We start from the raw sequence: 18,380 nt of genomic DNA on the forward strand, positions 1-18,380 counted from the left end.
TGTCTTTATTCCTGTCTTACCCCTAGGTTCTTCATGACATTTTTTTTTCTTAAATTCCATACATATGTGTTAGCATACGGTATTTGTCTTTCTCTTTCTGACTTACTTCACTCTGTATGACAGTATCCACCTCATTACAAATAGCTCAATTTCGTTTCTTTTTATGGCTGAGTAATATTCCATTGTATATATGTGCCACATCTTTATCCATTCATCCGATGATGGGCACTTGGGTTGCATCCATATTTTGGCTATTGTAAATAGTGCTACTATGAACATTGGGGTGCATATATCTTTTCAAATTAGAGTTTTCATTTTTCCCAGATATGACCAGGAATGGAATTGCTGGATCATATGGTAGTTCTATTTTTAGTTTTTTAAGGAACCTCCATACTGTTTTCCATAGTGGCTGCACCAATTTATATTCCCACCAATGGTATATGAGGGTTCCCTTTTCTCCACATCCTCTTCAGCATTTATTATTTGTAGACTTTTTGATGACAGCTGTTCTTTTTTTTAAATTGAAGTGGAGTTGGCGTACAATGTTGTGTTAATTTCTGCTGCACAGCAAAGTGATTCAGTTACACATATGTGTGTGTGTGTGTGTGTGTGTGTGTATATATATATATATATATATACACACACACACACACACATTCTTTTTTTTTTTTTGGCTGCACCACACAGCATGCAGGATCTTAGTTCCCCAACCAGGGACCCTGCAGTGGAAGCATGGAGTCCTAACCACTGGACCACCAGGGAATTCCCTATACATTCTTTTTCATATTTGTTTCCATTATGGTTTATCACAGGATATTGAGTATAGTTCCCCATGCTATATAGTAGGACCTTGTTTGTTTATTCATTCTGTATATAATAGTTTGCATCTGCTAACCCCAAACTCCCACTCAATTCCTCCCCCCTCGGCCCCTCCCTTGGCAACTGCAAGTCTGTTCTCAATGTCTGTGAGTCTGTTTCTGTTTTGTGGATAAGTCCATTTGTGTCATATTTTAGATTCCACATATAAGCAATATCACATGGTATTTGTCTTTCTCTTTCTGACTGACCTTACTTAGTATGATAATTTCTAGTTGCACCCATGTTGTTGCAAATGCATTATTTCGTTCTTTTTAATGTCTGAGTAGTATTCCATTGTGCATTTGTACCACATTTTCTTTATCCATTCATTTGCTGACAGACATTTAGGTTGTTTCCATCTCTTGGCTATTGTGAGTAGTGCTGCTGTCAGCATAGGCGTGAATGTATTTTTTTTTAAGCTTACAAAACAATAGTTATTTAAATAGGCACTGACAGTTTCACATCAGTCTGCTCAGTAATGTCTATGTAGCTTTTTTCTTTAAATCTTCTGGGCTGAAAGTATTTTAAAGTCTACTATATTTATGCTATTATTTTATTTATTTTAAAAATATTTATTTATTTATTTGGTTGTGCTGGGTCTTAGTTGCAGTTGCAGGCTCCTTAGTTGCAGCACATGGGCTCCTTAGTTGAGGCAGGCAGGCTCCTTGGTTGCGGCTCGTGGGTTCCTTAGTTGTGGCATGTGAAATCTTAGTTGCGGCATGCATGTGGGAATCTAGTTCCCTGACCAGTGATCAAACCCGGGCCCCCTGCATTGGGAGCACAGAGTCTTATCCAGTGCACCACCAGGGAAGTCCTCTATGCTATTATTTTATTAAAAGTACATTTTTTTTGTAGAAATCCCTCAACCAAACAAATCATGAGCATTTATCTACGTAGTGGCTGCTGCTGAGTTTCGGGGAATTAACTGTCTGTGAGCCTTCCCTTCCTGGAGAAGTACCACACCAAGTGTCAACCAGTAGGTGTAATTCACAAGGACAAAGCCTCAGGAGCAGGCCAGGCCTAGGTCCAGAATGCTAAATGTCACAGTTGTGAGTCTGTTTTATAATTTTATAACAGCCTAACTCCAGATGTTTATTAGAAAAATATCCAGTTAAAAATTAATATAGACTATTTCCGTTGCAAAGCTGATTTTCTCTTTCACCCCCTAAACCATAGTGGAGGGTTAAAACTACTTAGGTACATCCTCTTTTCTACATGCATCCTGGCAACACAGACACTCATTGTCATCATTATCATTAGATGCATCTGTTACATCAGATAGTAAAGATATGAAATAAACTTAAATGAATGCATATGAAATCTGTAATGTAGTGAAAGATAGAAAAATATTTTTGTTGTGAAGGTGAGGTACCAATATATTGTGATATTCTGCATTGTCCTTTTTTTTTTTTTTTAACTCCACTGTGGTGAAGTAACTTTCAATCTTGATTTTAAACCCTTGTTGGGTTTTTATTTAAGAATGTTGTTTATTTTATTTATTTTAAATTAATTTTTAATTGAAGTATAGTTGATTTACAATGCTATGTTAATTTCTGCTGTACAGCAAAGTACTGCTGTACTCAGTTATACACATACATACATTTTAAAAATATTCTTTTCCATTATGGTTTATTCCAGGATGTTGACTATAGTTCCCTGTGCTGTACAGTAGGACCTTGTTTATACATTCTATATGTAATAGATTGCATCTACTAACCCCAAACTTGCAGTCCATCCCTCCCCCATTCCCCCTCCCCATCGGCAACCATAAGTCTGTTCTCTATGTCTGTCTGTTTCTATTTCATAGATAGGTTCATTTGTGCCATATTTTAGATTCCACATATAAGTGATATCATATGGTGTTTGTCTTTCTCTTTCTGACTTATTTCACTTAGTATGATAATCTCTAGCTGCATCCATGTTGCTACAAATGGCATTATTTCATTCTTTTTATAAATGGCTGACTAATATTCCATTGTGTGTGTATGTATGTGTGTGTATATATATATATATATATACCACATCTTCTTTATCCATTCATCTGTTGATGGACATTTAGGTTGTTTCCATGTCTTGGCTATTGTGAATAGTGCTGCAATGAACATAGGGGTGGATGTATCTTTTTGAATTAGAGTTTTGTCTGGATATATGCCCAGGATTGCTGGATCATATGATAATTTTTTTTTAAGATTTTTTTTGATGTGGACCATTTTTAAAGTCTTTACTGAATTTGATATAATATTGCTTTTGTTTTATGTTTTGGCTTTTTGGCCGCAAGGCATGTGGGATCTTATCTCCCTGACCAGGGAACGAACCCACACCCCCTGAATTGGAAGGTGAAGTCTTAACCACTGGACCTCCAGGGAGGTCCCAAATTGTAAGTAACCCCCGAGGTAATTCTATTTTTAGTTTTCTGAGGAACCTCCATACTGCTTCCACAGTGGCTGCAGATTGGAGTACATTTAATCAATGGAAATCCACTGGTGCTCAAAATCTCATTACTGGACTTACCTGGTTGTGCAGTGGTTAAGAATCCACCTGCCAATGCAGGGTACACGGCTTTGAGCCCTGGTCTGGGAAGATCCCACATGCTATGGAGCAACTAAGGCCGTGTGCCACCACTACTGAGCCTGTGCTCTAGAGCCCACGTGCCACAACTACTGAAGCTCGCGTACCTAGAGCCTGTGCTCCGCAACAAGAGAGGCCATGCAATGAGAAGCACGTGCACTGCAATGAAGACCCAACGCAGCCAAAAATAAATAAATAAAATTAACAAACAAACACACACACACACACAAAAACCTCATTACCATTTGAAGTGACTATTCACAAATACCAATTTTTTTTTTTCGGCTGCACAGCGCAGCTTGTGGGATCTTAGTTCACTGACCAGGGATCGAACCCAGGCCCCGGCAGTGAAATCCCTGAGTCCTAATCACTGGACCACCAGGGGATTCCTACAAATGCCACATTTTTAAATCATTGACTCTTTTCCCTTCCTTCCAGCAGGGACTGTGTTTCATGATAACCAGATCATGCCTGCTGATCAGAAGAAAGCTCTATTTCCAATAGAATGACAATTAATAAATGTAGGTGAAAGAATAAACTGAGGTAATCATTTTGTAATCCTTAATGATCTAATTTATTCAGTCAAGAATCATGACTGAGATTTAAAAAAATTTTTAAACCATCTTAACCGTTTTTAAGTGTACAGTTCAATGGCACTAAGTAATTTCACATTGTGTAACTATCAGTAGCATCCATCTCCAGAACTCTCTTCATCTTGTGAAACTGAAACTCTGTCCCCATTAAACACCAACTCCTAGGGGTGTGGAGGAGGGATGGATTGGGAGGGTGGGATTAACAGATGCAAACTACTGTATAGAGAATGGATAACAACAAGGTCCTACTATATAGCACAGGGAACTATATTCAGTATCCTGTGATAAACCGTAAGGGAAAAGAATATGAAAAAGAATGTATATATATTTATAAATGAATCACTTTGTACAGCAGAAATTAATACAACATTGTAAATCAACTATACTTCAATAAAATAAAATTTTAAAAAATATGTGGTATGTATACACAATGGCATATTACTCAGCCATAAAAAGAGTGAAATAATGCCATTTCCAGCAACATGGATGGACCTAGAGATTATCATACTAAGCAAAGTCAGTCAGACTGAGAAAGACAAATACCATATGATATCACTTACGTGTGGAATCTAAAATATGACACAAAGGAACTTACCTAAGAAACAGAAACAGACTCATAGACATAGAGAACAGACTTGTGGTCTCCAAGGAGGAGGGGTGTTGGGGGAGGGAAGAACTGGGAGTTTAGGGTTAGCAGGTGTAAGCTGTGATATATAGGATGGGTAAACAACAAGGTCCTACTGTATAGAACAGGGAACTGTATTCAATATTCTGCGATAAACCATAATAGAAAAGAATATGAAAAGGAATGTATATATGTATAACTGAATCACTTTGCAGTACGGTAGAAATTAACACAACACTGTAAATCAACTATACTTCAATTAAAACAAAAAAAGCAAAAAACCCCCCACTAACTCCTCATCCCTCCCCAACCTCAGCCCCTGGCACCCACCATTCTGCTTTCTGTCTCTCTGGATTTGACTCCTTTAGAGACCTCATATGAGTGGAATCACACAGTATTTGCTCTTTGTGACTGACTTATTTCACTGAGCATGATGTCCTCAAGGTACATCCACATTGTAGCAAGTGTCAGAAGTTCCTCCTCTCTTTTTTTTGTAAAAATACTTTAGCCTTTTGGTTTCTTTTGGCTACACTGCACAGCTTGTGGGATCTTAGTTCCCCGACCAGGGATTGAACCCAGGTGCTTAGTGGTGAGAGCACAGAGTCCTAACCACTAGACCGCCAGGGAATTCTCAGAAGTTCCTTCCTATTTTTTTAAATAGTCTTTAAAATTATTGTTTAAATAAACATTTATTTTTGGCTGTGCACGGGCTTTCTCTAGTTGTGGCGAGCAGGGGTTACTCTTCGTTGAAGTGAGTGGGCTTCTCACTGCGGTGGCTTCTCTTGTTGCAGAGCACAGGCTCTAGGCACGCGGGCTTCAGTAGTTGTGGCATGCGGGTTCAGTAGTTGTGGCTTGCGGGCTCTAGAGTGCAGGCTCAGTAGTTGTGGTGCATGGGCTTAGTTGCTCCACAGCATGTGGGATCTTCCCAGACCAGAGCTCGAACCTGTGTCCCCTGCATTGGCAGCCAGATTCTTAACCACTGCACCACCAGGGAAGTCCCTCGTGTTTATTTTTTGTTTGTTTGTTTTCGCGGTACGCGGGCCTCTCACCGCTGTGGCCTCTCCCGTTGCGGAGCACAGGCTCCAGACATGCAGGCTCAGCGACCATGGCTCACAGGCCCAGCCGCTCCACGGCATGTGGGATCTTTCTGGGCCGGGGCACGAACCCGTGTCCCCTGCATCGGCAGGTGGACTCTCAACCACTGCGCCACCAGGGAAGCCCCCTCGTTTTTAAGACTGAATAATATTCCATTGTATGAATGGACCACATTTTGTTCATTCATCCGTTGATGGACACTGTGGTTGCTTCCACCTTTTGGCTAGTGTGAATCATGCTGCTATGAATGTGGATGTACAAATATCTGTTTGAGACCCCCCCCTTTTTTTAATCTTTTGGCCATGCTGCATGGCATGTGGGATCTTAGTTCCAGGGATCGAACCCATGCCCCCTGCAATGGAAGTGTGGAGTCTTAACCACTGGATTGCCAGGGAAGTCCTGAGACCACACTTGCAATTCCCAGTAGAATTGCTGGGTCATATTTCTATTCTACAGTAATTCTATTTCTAATTTTTTGTGGACCTGTCATACTGTTTTCCACAACAGCAGGGTGTTTTTCTTTTTGTCTTTATTTAGTTAAATAAGTATTCAAGGAACAGCTGAAGCCCATTTGTGTGCCATCTCGGATCCCCGTCTGCTGCTTCCCCAGACACAACCACTATGAAAGTGTTGGTCTGTCTCCTTCCTGTCCAGGTTTTTCCACAGTTATCTTATGTCCCTAAACTCAGTTATTCTGTGTCTTTAAAAACATTAGGTTAGGGCTTCCCTGGTGGCGCAGTGGTTGAGAGTCCGCCTGCCGATGCAGGGGACACGGGTTTGTGCCCCGGTCTGGGAAGATCCCACATGCTTCGGAGCTGCTGGGCCCGTGAGCCATGGCTGCTGAGCCTGTGCATCTGGAGCCTGTGCTTCGCAGCGGGAGAGGCCACAACAGCGGGAGGCCCGTGTACCACAAAAAGAAAACAACAACAACAAAAACACATTAGGTTAATCTATTCTACCACACATATCTATCTGCAACCTGCTTTTCTCCCTCAAGCATGTTTGCAGTTTTTAAAAAGCAAGCTATAGAAAAAAAGACATTGAATCTCACGACAGCCAAAACGAGTGTCAGCACTTGTTTCCTCTTTTTGTGTCATGAGGAAGCCTTTCTAACACCCCATCATCACCACAGTGACCATGATCAGGCACATGTGTAATGTGCCTGTCAGCTTTGTCCACACTGACATGCAATCGTTTGCAACTAATCAAAAACTTACACAGACATCGTCACACAACCACTGATCTACCGCTGACTGTTACAGTCCTGGTTCTGGGGCTGGGCATGCACGTAGCAATAAGACAGACCAATGCCGCCCCTGCCTGTCTCAAGAACAAGGCAGGCAGGCAAACTCCACAACGAACAAGGGGATTTGAAAGAGTGAGAACGTCTACAATCAAAATAAAGCAGAGAACTGGTATGGAGTGACTCTGATCTTTGCTTTGTGCCTCTCCAGATTTTATTATTAAAATGCAAAGATCTTATATGTACAGCTGGATTTTTCTTAAGGGTCTGACTCTTTTTTTTAAGGGTAGCTGGATTTTTTTATATGTGTATTTGTCTGTGTCAACAACCACCCAGATCAAGATGGAGAAAATTCCCATCACCTGCCTGGCACCCCTCGCAAGTGGGTCCCATCCCCATTAAGAGATGGTCACAGTTCTGATTTCTGTTACTATGCATTAGTTTTGCCTGTCTGAGAATTTCATACCAATGAAATCATATAGTATCTATTGTTTTGTGTCTGTGACATGCATCCATGTCACCATGCATCAATGTCATTTGCCCCTCTTTATTGCTACGTGGTACTCCATTGTAGAGATGGAAGACAGTTTTTTGTCCATCCATTTGTTGATGGACTTTTGAGTTGTCTTATGACCTGAACTGTGTCCCCCCAAAATTCATATGTTGAAGCCCTAACCCCCAGTACCTCTGAATGTGAGTGTATTTGGAGATAGAGTCTTTAAAGAGTGATTGAATTAAAATGAGGTCATTAGGATTTGCAGCAGCATGGATGGACCTACAGATTATCATACTACGTGAAGAAAGAGAAAGACAAATACCATAAGATATCACTTACATGTGGAATCTAAACTGTGATACAAATGAACTTATGAAACAAAAACAGATTCACAGATATAGAAAACAAACTTATGGTTACCAAAGGGGAAAGGGGGTAGGGGAGGGATAAATTAGGAGTTTGGGATTAGCAGATAAAATATACTATATATAAAATAGATAAACAGCAGGGTCTTATAGCACAGGGAACTATATTCAATATCCTATAATAAACCATATTATAGGATATAATAAACCCACCCTCCCTCCCTCCCTGTCTCTCCCTCTCCCTCCATCTCTCCCTCTCCCTCCATCTCTCCCTCTCCCTCCGTCTCTCCCTATTTGTAGGACTTCTATTCTTTACTTTTCAGGCGTGTTTTATGGCCCAGAATGTGGTCTATCTGGTAAAATGTTCCATGTTATCTTGAGAAGAATGGCTAGTCTGCTGTTGTTGGATGATGTATTCTATAAATATCAAATAAAACCAGTTGATTGATGGTACTGTTCTCTTCAAAAATATGTTTACTGACTTTCTGCCTGCAGGATTTGTCAGTTACTGACAGTGACATTGAAATGTTCAGTTAGAATTGTAGATTTGTCTACCTCATATTCCAGTTTTTTACAGTTTTGCATCACTTATTCTGTCAGTCTGTTTCAGCACATGTATAATAAAGGCTTATTATGTCTTCCTGGAGAATTGGCACTTTTTATCTGTATGTAATGCCCCTCTTTCTCCCTGATAATTTTCCTTGTTCTGAAATCAGCTTTGTGTGAAATTAATAGTTATTTTAAATTAATAGCCGGGTCATTCAAAAATCTCTCCTGTACCTGAGTATTGTTTTGATGATTGCTTTCTCTATTCACAGTGTGTTTTCTCTTTCTTTTTTTCTAGTCCCATTACTTTATTTATTTATTTTTTTAACATCTTTATTGGGGTATAATTGCTTTACAATGGTGTGTTAGTTTCTGCTTTATAACAAAGTGAATCAGTTATACATATACGTATGTTCCCATATGTCTTCCCTCTTGCGTCTCCCTCCCTCCCACCCTCCCTATCCCACCCCTCCAGGCTGTCACAAAGCACCGAGCCAATATCCCTGTGCCATGCGGCTGCTTCCCACTAGCTATCTACCTTACTACATTTGTTAGTGTGTATATGTCCATGACTCTCTCTCGCCCTGTCACAGCTCACCCTTCCCCCCTCCCCATAACCTCAAGTCCGTTCTCTAGTAGGTCTGCGTCTTTATTCCTGCCTTACCCCTAGGTTCTTCATGACATTTTTTCCCCTTAAATTCCATATATATGTGTTAGCATATGGTATTTGTCTTTTTCTTTCTGACTTACTTCACTCTGTATGACAGACTCTAGGTCTATCCACCTCATTACAAATAGCTCAATTTCGTTCCTTTTTATGGCTGAGTAATATTCCATTGTATATATGTGCCACATCTTCTTTATCCATTCATCCGATGATGGGCACTTAGGTTGTTTCCATACAATGTGTTTTCTCTTACCTTTTAGTATGCCTTCTAATTTTTGGTTGAAAACCAGATGTATCAGGTAATTTGAGGTAAATAGGTCTTTAGTGTGAGGTTTTATGTGTTCTTGAACAGGAGATTAGAGTATGTTTAATGCTTGACATAGCTGTAAGTATCAGGAGCTTCAATATCCTCTAGTGCCCTTGAATTTTTCTTCCTCGTGTTTGAGTAGTCCCAGAAGCTCATTCTTGAGTAGAGTCTATGTCTTGCAGCTCTCTGTTTTAATCCACTGTTACTGTATTGGGACCCTAATGATATATGGTGGTAAGGTCTTTGGGATGGAATATGTTCTATTATGTTATGATTGAGCCTGCAGTGTTTTGGTGGAGGAGACTGTGCATAGGACTGTTTCTATGGACTGGACTATGAAAATCAGAGAAAGTTCTCAGCCCTTCTTTTTTTCCTTTTTTTTTTTTTTAATCAGAGAGGAAAGCTGAAAAGGGCTGGAGTTGCATAATTGCTCTTTCTCTAATCAGATAAAGCGTTGGCAAGCTAGTTTCCTTTGAGAAATAGCCTAAGATACAAAGAACAGAATGCACTGTGTATATATCAAAATATTTCCCTGTTTGCTGCATGAAGCATGAGGCAATTTTTAAAAAAAATATTTATGGTAAGAACATGGTTTGGCTCCTGCAGGAAGAATTCATGAATTGTGGGTGGCCCTCTAAGACTGGGTTCTGCAGACCTTTTAATTCTCGAGCTAGTTTACACGGTGTCTCCAGCAATTCATGTGTTCCTACAGTTTACTGGCTCGACTGGCTTCTGCTCCCGGTTTATTCCGCAAAGGCAATTTTTAGGAGAGTAGGGCAAGTGTAAGTGGGTGCAGGTGGCTGCAGCAAAGAGGAGAGTGGGTTGGGCCTCTAATGTATCAAGGAGTTGAGTTTGGGTATTCAGGGTTTGACCCTCCTATCCACTGGCACAAAGAGAAAAGAGGCATGTGTCTACCTTTGTAACTTGATTGCCTATTGCGGACCAGGCAGGGTGAGTATCTAAAACCAATTAACAGTCACACATTGAAAGTGGAATCAGTGTCTTTATTAAAGTCACTCCTGATGATTGTGGACTGAATTATGCCACATCTCACAAGAATTTGAGTAGCCATGTGAAAAGCACAAGCAACATGTTAAGATGAGGAAGTCTTGAAAAAAGCATTCCAATTCCAGTCATCCTAAGGAGTTGGAGAAATCCAGGAAAATATGTCAGTGGGGTTCCAGAACTCAATTCAATTACCTTAGTTATGTTATTCATTATTTTCATTTGTTTTCTCATGTGTTGAGTTATTGGTGGCCCCTTGCCATGTTGTTTACCCACAGGCAGCAAGCAATCCTTTAAGGGAACAGAACTTTCCCCGGGTGGCCAATAGTCTAAAGCCAACTAGTCATCAGCCACCATGGCTGCCAGGGAGTTCCCCTTCATGGAAAGTCTCTAAAATGTTAGTTGCCTGCTGCATGTGTTTAGAGTGTTTCAGACATTTCTTGACTGGGATCAGTGATGTGAGTTTGTTGAATGGCATCGTGTGTACCCTGGGCAATGCCAGTGACTCTCAGGACAGTGAGTGCAATCGGTAGGAAAACACATTTGTGTTGGGAAGGGCCACAGCGTGTTATGAAGGAGGATGCCCCAAATAAAATATTGACATCCAGGGTACAGAGTATAGGTGGTGTTAGGAGGAAGGTCCGGTGGTGGGATATGAGTGTTTGCTACTGGAAACTCTTACAGTAAACAAAAGGATTGTTGAGAATGACCATTTGACAGAAATGTCTCGTGCAGAAAGGTCTCTATTTATAAGGTGTCACTAAGCCTGAGGATCAGAACAAAGTAATGGGCCCATGTACCGAGGTGGGGGGTGGGTGGGAGGGTCTAACTAATGCCTCAAACAGCAGGAAGACTCATTTAGAAGTTAACACAGTTTGTCTAAGGAAGCCATTCTAACTTCTATGAGGGCTGTATCCTGGGGTCATAAGAAGTAAAAGTGCCACAGAATGCCTTTTTCTAGAGCCCAGTGTCTTGAGGGTTTTTTTGGTTTGTTTTTGAGAAATGAGTAGGTCACATCAGTGTCTTGGTGAGTCCTTCCGTTTTGGCTTCATCAGTGGTGTGTCTAATAGGATAAGTGAGGAGTATGTCTATATAAGTATATACCATGGTCAGAGCATAGCAAGTAGTCCTGCTGAGGGGATGAAGGGTCCTATTAGGTCTATTTTCCATCAGCTGTAGGGACCCCTTCCTCAGCCTGCAAATTATGTCCATTGATTATACTACTAGGGGCATTGTTTTCCTTATCAGGTAAACTTGACAGTAAGTTAGCCATGGCAGAGGGGAGTCCCTTGCATTCTAGAGCTTATGGGCTTTAGGGTAGAGCTTTAGCCTAGAGCTTTAGGGTAGAGGTCTCTCAACGGTTTCACACATCATGGGCCCACAGAGACAAGATTAATACCATCAGGTTTGAGAGGTTTCTTATGTGCAGAGTTGGGAGTGCAGAGTTTCATATGTGCAGAGTTAGGAGTGACCTTGATTGGGTAACTGTGAAGCAAGACATTCCCAGAGTTCTTTATTCCAGAGTGGTGATAAGGAGTTCTTGTCACTATTGGTGGGACTGGATAGCAAGATCATTGGCAACGGTCAGAAGATCTGTGAAAATGTGCAGATGAGTTTGACTATTGGCCAGGGCATCCTGTAGTGCTAGTGTGCTTGCTGGAATTTGAGCGGATGCTTGGGTGCAGTTTTTATCAGGGATATCTTCTTTGATCGGGGGCAGAACCTGCCATTCTCTCCAGTGGACTCCATCGGTGTGGTGGTAGCACATGGTCTATAAAGTATATGAACTCTCATGGTCCTTCATGTGATCCTAAGCGACTCTCCAAATGGCCAATGAGTCTAGAAAAGGGGTGACCTCCTCCAGAACAACTGCATTACTCAGAAGGGAACACACTTCCTCCTGTAGTTGAGATGTGCCAGAGGTCCCAATTTTGGCTTTATCCTGTAGGTACCATTATCCTTTCAATGAGGAAGCCTCTGTGGTGAAAAAAGCCTGAGGGATCCTGGCTTCACGACTCAAGACAAAATGGAAAGCTGGCTACACTGAATCATCAGCTCAGGGCCTCTGAGATCCTCCATTTCCAGACTGTGTCCATTACCAACAGTGGCTGCTCTGTGTTTAGCACTAGGCTGAGAATAGTTTCTTACACCAGAATGTCCTGGTTTATGGCCATCATGGGTGGTTTAGAGACTTGAGAGGCATGAGGGGTGGCTGCTAGGGCCTTTGTGGTGTAGGAGTGTGGGGAGGGCAACGCTAACGTAGTGCCTGTTATTTGGTCAGAGTCTAGATCCTTTTGTTTTCCTGTTCAAAATCTGCTGATGTTTAAGTATTTTGTAAGTAAGCAAGTAGAGATGATAATTATGGGACACCTGGGATTGTTGCAGCTGAGAGGTATGTACCCATGACATGGGTTTGACCACTGTTTCTTCCACCATCTCAGCTCACAACCCCCTGGTGTTGCCACAGAGAAATTTTCCAGAGTGGGGCAGGTGTGGATTTCTAAAGATGTTTGCCAGTAGGGGGCACAGAGTAGGCTTGAGCTGGAAAATGTAGAGCTGGAAATGGCCTAAAGATGAGCCTGGAAAAGATATGATGCTGATATGATGCTGATGATCATGAATTAGGATGTTCCCAGGCAGATTCCACTTGGGGAGACTGTGGGATACACCTTTATGTTTCAGAACCATAGTACTTCCAAAGATCTGACCGTGGAACCTAACTTAAACTCAAAAGATCTGGGAGCCCTCTCACTCCACTCCTGTTACGAGATGAGGGCCAGTGCAGCCCTAGAGGGTGTTTTCTAAATTGAGATTTCAAGAGAGGCCTGTTGAGGACTGAGTCCTTCTTCCTGGTCCTTCGATTCTTTGTAAGTAGTACCAAAAGGTGGTGGAAATAACTGTTGCACATGTAAAAATCAAGATGCAGTAAAGATTAACATTTTCCTAGCATGTGAAAGCATTGCTTTTTGTTAGTTATTTTAAATACCTATATATACCATATTTTAAGTGTAGTTGTGAGTTTTCACAAATGTACAGTAGCGTTACCACCAAAAGATGGGTTATACTCCATCACCCCAAAAGAACATTTTTGTGATGCCCCTTTCTACCAAACCCCTTTACCACTGACTGATGGTTTAGGTCCCTAGGTATGCCTTTCCAGAATGTAACATAAATAGAACATATTGCCACTTGAGTCATCTGTGAAATTTGATGCCATATTTTCTTTCAAAGTGAGTAATTTCTTGCAGTGTTATTCTTTTTTAAAAAAATTATTTATTTGGCTGTGTCAGGTCTTAGCTGCAGCATATGGGCTCTTCAGTTGCAGCATGTAGTATCTTTAGTTGTGGCATGTGGGTTCTAGTTCCCTGACCAGGGATTGAACCTGGGCCCCTTGCATTAGGAGCACAGAGTCTTAGCCACTGGACCACCAGGGAAGTCCCTTGCAGTGTTCTTCTGAGTTTAAAATTTTGACAAGTGATAAGTTGGTGGCATACATTAGGCTTTCAAAACTGAGATTCCATTACTGTGAGCTCTGTACGTTTGGGTAATAACCTCTTCTACCATGGTTAACCTTCTCATTAAGACGTTAGGAATGATGGAAGGAATGACTTGCAGGGACGTCAAAAGGGAGACTAATAATTATGAAATGACTATCTTTACAGTGCTAAGAAAATGTAAGTTAGCACTAAAAATGGACAGAATTTGGCTTTCCTTTGCTCTTTAATAAAACTCAGAGCTGTTACTTTTGTATCCTCCTACTCTAGAATATGTGCTTTAAGTCTAAGCATATAGAAATGATACCTGTGAACAGTAAGATGGGATATGAGGCTTTGTGGGTCACTGAAAAGAAAAAGCTTTCAACTAATTCTCTTATAGAAAGGCATTAAAATTTTCCACTATCTCCTTTCACATTAAATTAGGATATTACTCAAAATTATACCCTCTCTCTGTAGCTCACCTCAGTTATTCCTTGGTGATTGCCTTCTAAACATCCATAGCTCTTTTTGTTGTTTCCACCAGGAAATCACAGTAGACTTACATACATATCACTCTACTCACGGTATAAACTCAGTCTGGGCTAGAACAGTGCAGATGAACATAACCTTTTCTCAGACTGGGGGGAACTCCAGGGTTTAATAGAGTATATACTGTTTCAGTCAGTATACAAGCAAAATGAAAATGCCAAATATAAAACTTGAAATAGTTAAAGTGAATAGTTTCTTAAAGGATGTTAAACAAAAAGATGCCACAAATATCTGTGGCCAGATCAAAGGAAAGTCTCAAGTCCCAGAAACCTATGTCCAAACTCATGATCACATGTTGTGTACAGGAAACTGTAAAAATGAAGATGAACCATATCTATATCTTTACCTTTATGGGGAATCTTTACTGTTAATCAAAGAAAGCAGGACTTTCTACACTGCTGCCCTCTATTTACTTCCACACCCAAGCAGTTCCTGTAACTTAATAGAAATGCAAGTGATCAGTAATGACATCCTCACTCACTTGAGGCTCCTACCCTCATAAGAAAGATATACACACACTCCCAGCCTCTCTATTATCTGACATGTCATTATTTACTTTCCTTCAAAGCTCTCATTTCCATCTTATAAACCAAAGCTTCATCAGTTGTTAACTATCTCCCTTTTCCCACAAAAATATGAGCACCAGGACTGTAAGAACTTGTTTCATGCCTCTATATCCAAATCCTAGAGTGCCTTATTTGTGCTAAACTGGGTATGTGTTGAATCTAGTGCCAGGCATGTTGAAATAGCATCAAGAGTATAGTCTCTGAGCAAGAAATGCTTAACTAGAACAGTGATCCTGTCTTTCTCTCTTGCTAGGTTTGTGTTCTCTCACAATTTACCTGAACATATAGGTATCAGCTGAGTTATAAAGGAGATATTAAAAGGTATCGTATACTTTACTAAGAAGTGAATTTATATATTTTCACTGAGGTACTTTATGGTAAACACTATCCATCCAGTATACCACAGGAAGTATAAGAGTGTTTAGATAATGGGTAGGAAAGGTAAAAAGTAACACCAGGGGACTGGATGCTGGCCTTGTGTTCTTTTATCATGTTGAAGAGAAAAATGTCAAACACTTGCATCATCAGACAAAGCTGTTCAGTGATCACAAATGGATCAAGACAAAAATAAGGGTATTTTGTAACCATATCACTAAAAACGATGAGACAATTCCAAATCATAAAAATTACCAAGATTCTGCTCTTCTCAATAATATGACTGACTGTGGAGCTTCCTGTGAATTAGATTTAGCTTCACTACACTGTTTTTGTCTTCCAGAAAACATTGATTATGATTACCTATGATAGAATTAAGTTCACCTTCTTGCAGCATCCAGTACATCCAGAAACATGTTGCTTCCCTGAAGAGTAATCACATCACCCACCAAAAGCCAAATTGTAAATCCTTTTGAGCACCCTTACTGATAAATCCAGTCATTTAGGGTTTGTGGTCATTCTGAGTACTACAATTTATGACACCACTCTTGTTGACTGCTGGTGTGATCCCAGTGGGTTCTGGCCACATGACGCTGACAAAACAAATGAGAAATTCATTTCAAGACAAAAATCATAACTATGTAGAAATAAAAATAAAATTTACCCGAGGAAACAAATACCAGAACATGTATACACAAGGGATTATTGAATGAGAATGTGTAGCAATTAACTTGACCAAATTACAAAGTTCACCTGAAAATTCATAGTCACAACAGAATATTTAAATATACGTGTTCAGGAAATGAAAAACACATTTATTAGTGTGCAAATTGTATGAAAACAGTTAATGAAAATATTTCTAAGAAACAACAGAAGATTTTGTTCAACAAAAGTGTATTGTTTGTAATCACAATCAAACATAATTGAAAATGTACTGAGGAATTGTGTACAGCTGTGAGCAACGGGAAGCACCCACAATCTGCCTGATAAAAGGAAGGTGCCAATTCTCACTTGGAGGGGCTGGGCCAGGGCAGTCACTGAACAGTGCAGCAGAGGAACAAACTTCAATATGGATCTTTTGGACTGTGCAACCATAGCTGTCATAGTGGAATCAGGAACACATGGTCACTATCAGTATTACCAGAATTAGGTGTTTACTACACAAATTAGACCTTATATGAATTTGATCTAGAGAAGATGGACGTCCAAGCATCAGAGAACACTCTGAACCATGAAAGTTAGAATTAGTTGCCTGGTGGACTCATGGAAACTTGCAGGAAAATCCACATCCAAAATATGATGGATCTTTGATGTGCAACTTGTGAAGATGTGTGGAAACTTACACGTCTAAGAAAATGGAAGTCAACCAGCTGATAATGGTTTCTGGGATACTCTGGATTGGCAGGGTAAGGAATCAGGAAAACAGGCTAGAACAAGTGTCCTCAAAGTTCCTGCACGTCTGTCTCCCTGGACACTGCTGAAATCTGACTAATGCCTCCTGTACTTCTGAATTTCAAATCTCATGCAAGTGAGGCTACATGTGAATTCTCACATGGAACCATAAGAGAAATGGATTATAGAAAATGTCACATTACCCAGGTGACAAAACAAGGTAGGAAAGCCAACTCCAATTCTACATTTTATTGTTCAGTGACAGGTCTGTCTTAACAATTATTTTTTTTAGTAGTTATTTATTTATTTGGCTGCATTGGGTCTTAGTTGCAGCATGTGGAATTTTTATTTTTAGTTGTAGCATGTGAACTCTTAGTTGCAGCATGTGGAATCTAGTTCCCTGACCAGGGATCGAACCCGGCCCCCTGGCATTGGGAGTGCAGAGTCTTGGCCACTGGATCACCAGGGAAGTCCCTCTTAACACATTATTGACAAGAGGTGTATTAATATATCTTTTGTTACCTGAATGTTATTGACCAGAGATATACCAATACGTTTTTAGAGAGTGATACAATTAACATGACTGTGCAAAGTTGTTAGAGCTTAAAATTGATCAAGGTTCATTATACAACTTGTGATTGTCATTATCATTCACACTTTGCTCCATTAGGTTTTTGTTCCAACCTTGTTATCTATTATAAACGCAAGTTTATGGCCATACAATTTTCAAAAATGATGCATCGTGAAATTTTGAGTGAAGAAGAATTTTTTGGTGAATTTTATGCAGATACTTTCTCTGATTGTCCATGTGACGTATATACTAGTGTCTCAGAATATAGTTCTGATTCAGACGATGTGAATATTAGACCAACAAAAAGACAAAAAACCTTAGTGATTGATTCTGATACAGGAAATGAAAATGAAACTCACAGTGCTGGAGAATGCTCCTTTGCTTCTACAGAAGAGTGGACTGAAGACAACATTTCATGAAAATCAGAAGACTCTACAGTGTGCCAGGTGCAAATAACCCACAAAGTGTTAGTGAAATAACAATTTGGTAACAACTTTCTTGAGTTGGTTCCTTCTCAAACAAACTTGTATCACCAACAGAATGAAAAATCATATAAAAAGTATGGTAAGGCTTTAAAATGGACTGATGTAACCAACAGTGACACAAAGAAGTTTCTTGGGTTAATACTTTCGATGGGACAAATAAGAAAGTCACACTGGAAAGAATATTGGTCGACTGATCCCTTAATTGAAACACCTATCTATCTTTCGAAAGATTATGAAGAGAAAAAGATTTGAACAAATAGACATTTCTTCACTTCAATGGTAACTTGGAAAACTCCACTTCCTGCAGAATTTCAAAAGTTAAACCTCTTTTGGATTATTTTCTATCAAAATTTCAATCAATCTGTATACCCAAACAAGAGCTATCACTTGACGAGAGAATGATAAAGTGGAGAGGACAACTCAGATTCAAATCCTGGAAAACTTACAAAATATGGAATTTTGGTCAGAATTGTTAGCGAAAGTGAAACTGGTTATATATGCAACCTTGAGATTTACACAGGTGAAGTAAAGAAACTGCAAGAAACAATATTATCAGTCGTACAACCTTATCTTGGTTCATGGCACCATATTTACCAAG

At 40.1% G+C, this 18,380-nt stretch overlaps 1 protein-coding gene and 1 non-coding gene across 2 annotated transcripts in view; one reads left to right on the forward strand and one right to left on the reverse strand.

The window, feature by feature from the left end:
• ADGRE3 (adhesion G protein-coupled receptor E3) overlaps positions 1 to 18,380 on the forward strand; it is a 247,176-nt gene that overhangs the window by 24,868 nt on the left and 203,928 nt on the right. The gene's annotated exons all lie outside the window — the stretch shown is intronic.
• TRNAR-CCU (transfer RNA arginine (anticodon CCU)) lies at positions 13,730 to 13,802 on the reverse strand. The gene has a single exon. It is a non-coding gene; the product is annotated as a tRNA-Arg (tRNA).

The sequence above is a fragment of the Orcinus orca genome, chromosome 3 (assembly GCF_937001465.1).
Source record: "Orcinus orca chromosome 3, mOrcOrc1.1, whole genome shotgun sequence".
Classification (NCBI taxonomy): Eukaryota; Metazoa; Chordata; class Mammalia; order Artiodactyla; family Delphinidae; genus Orcinus; species Orcinus orca.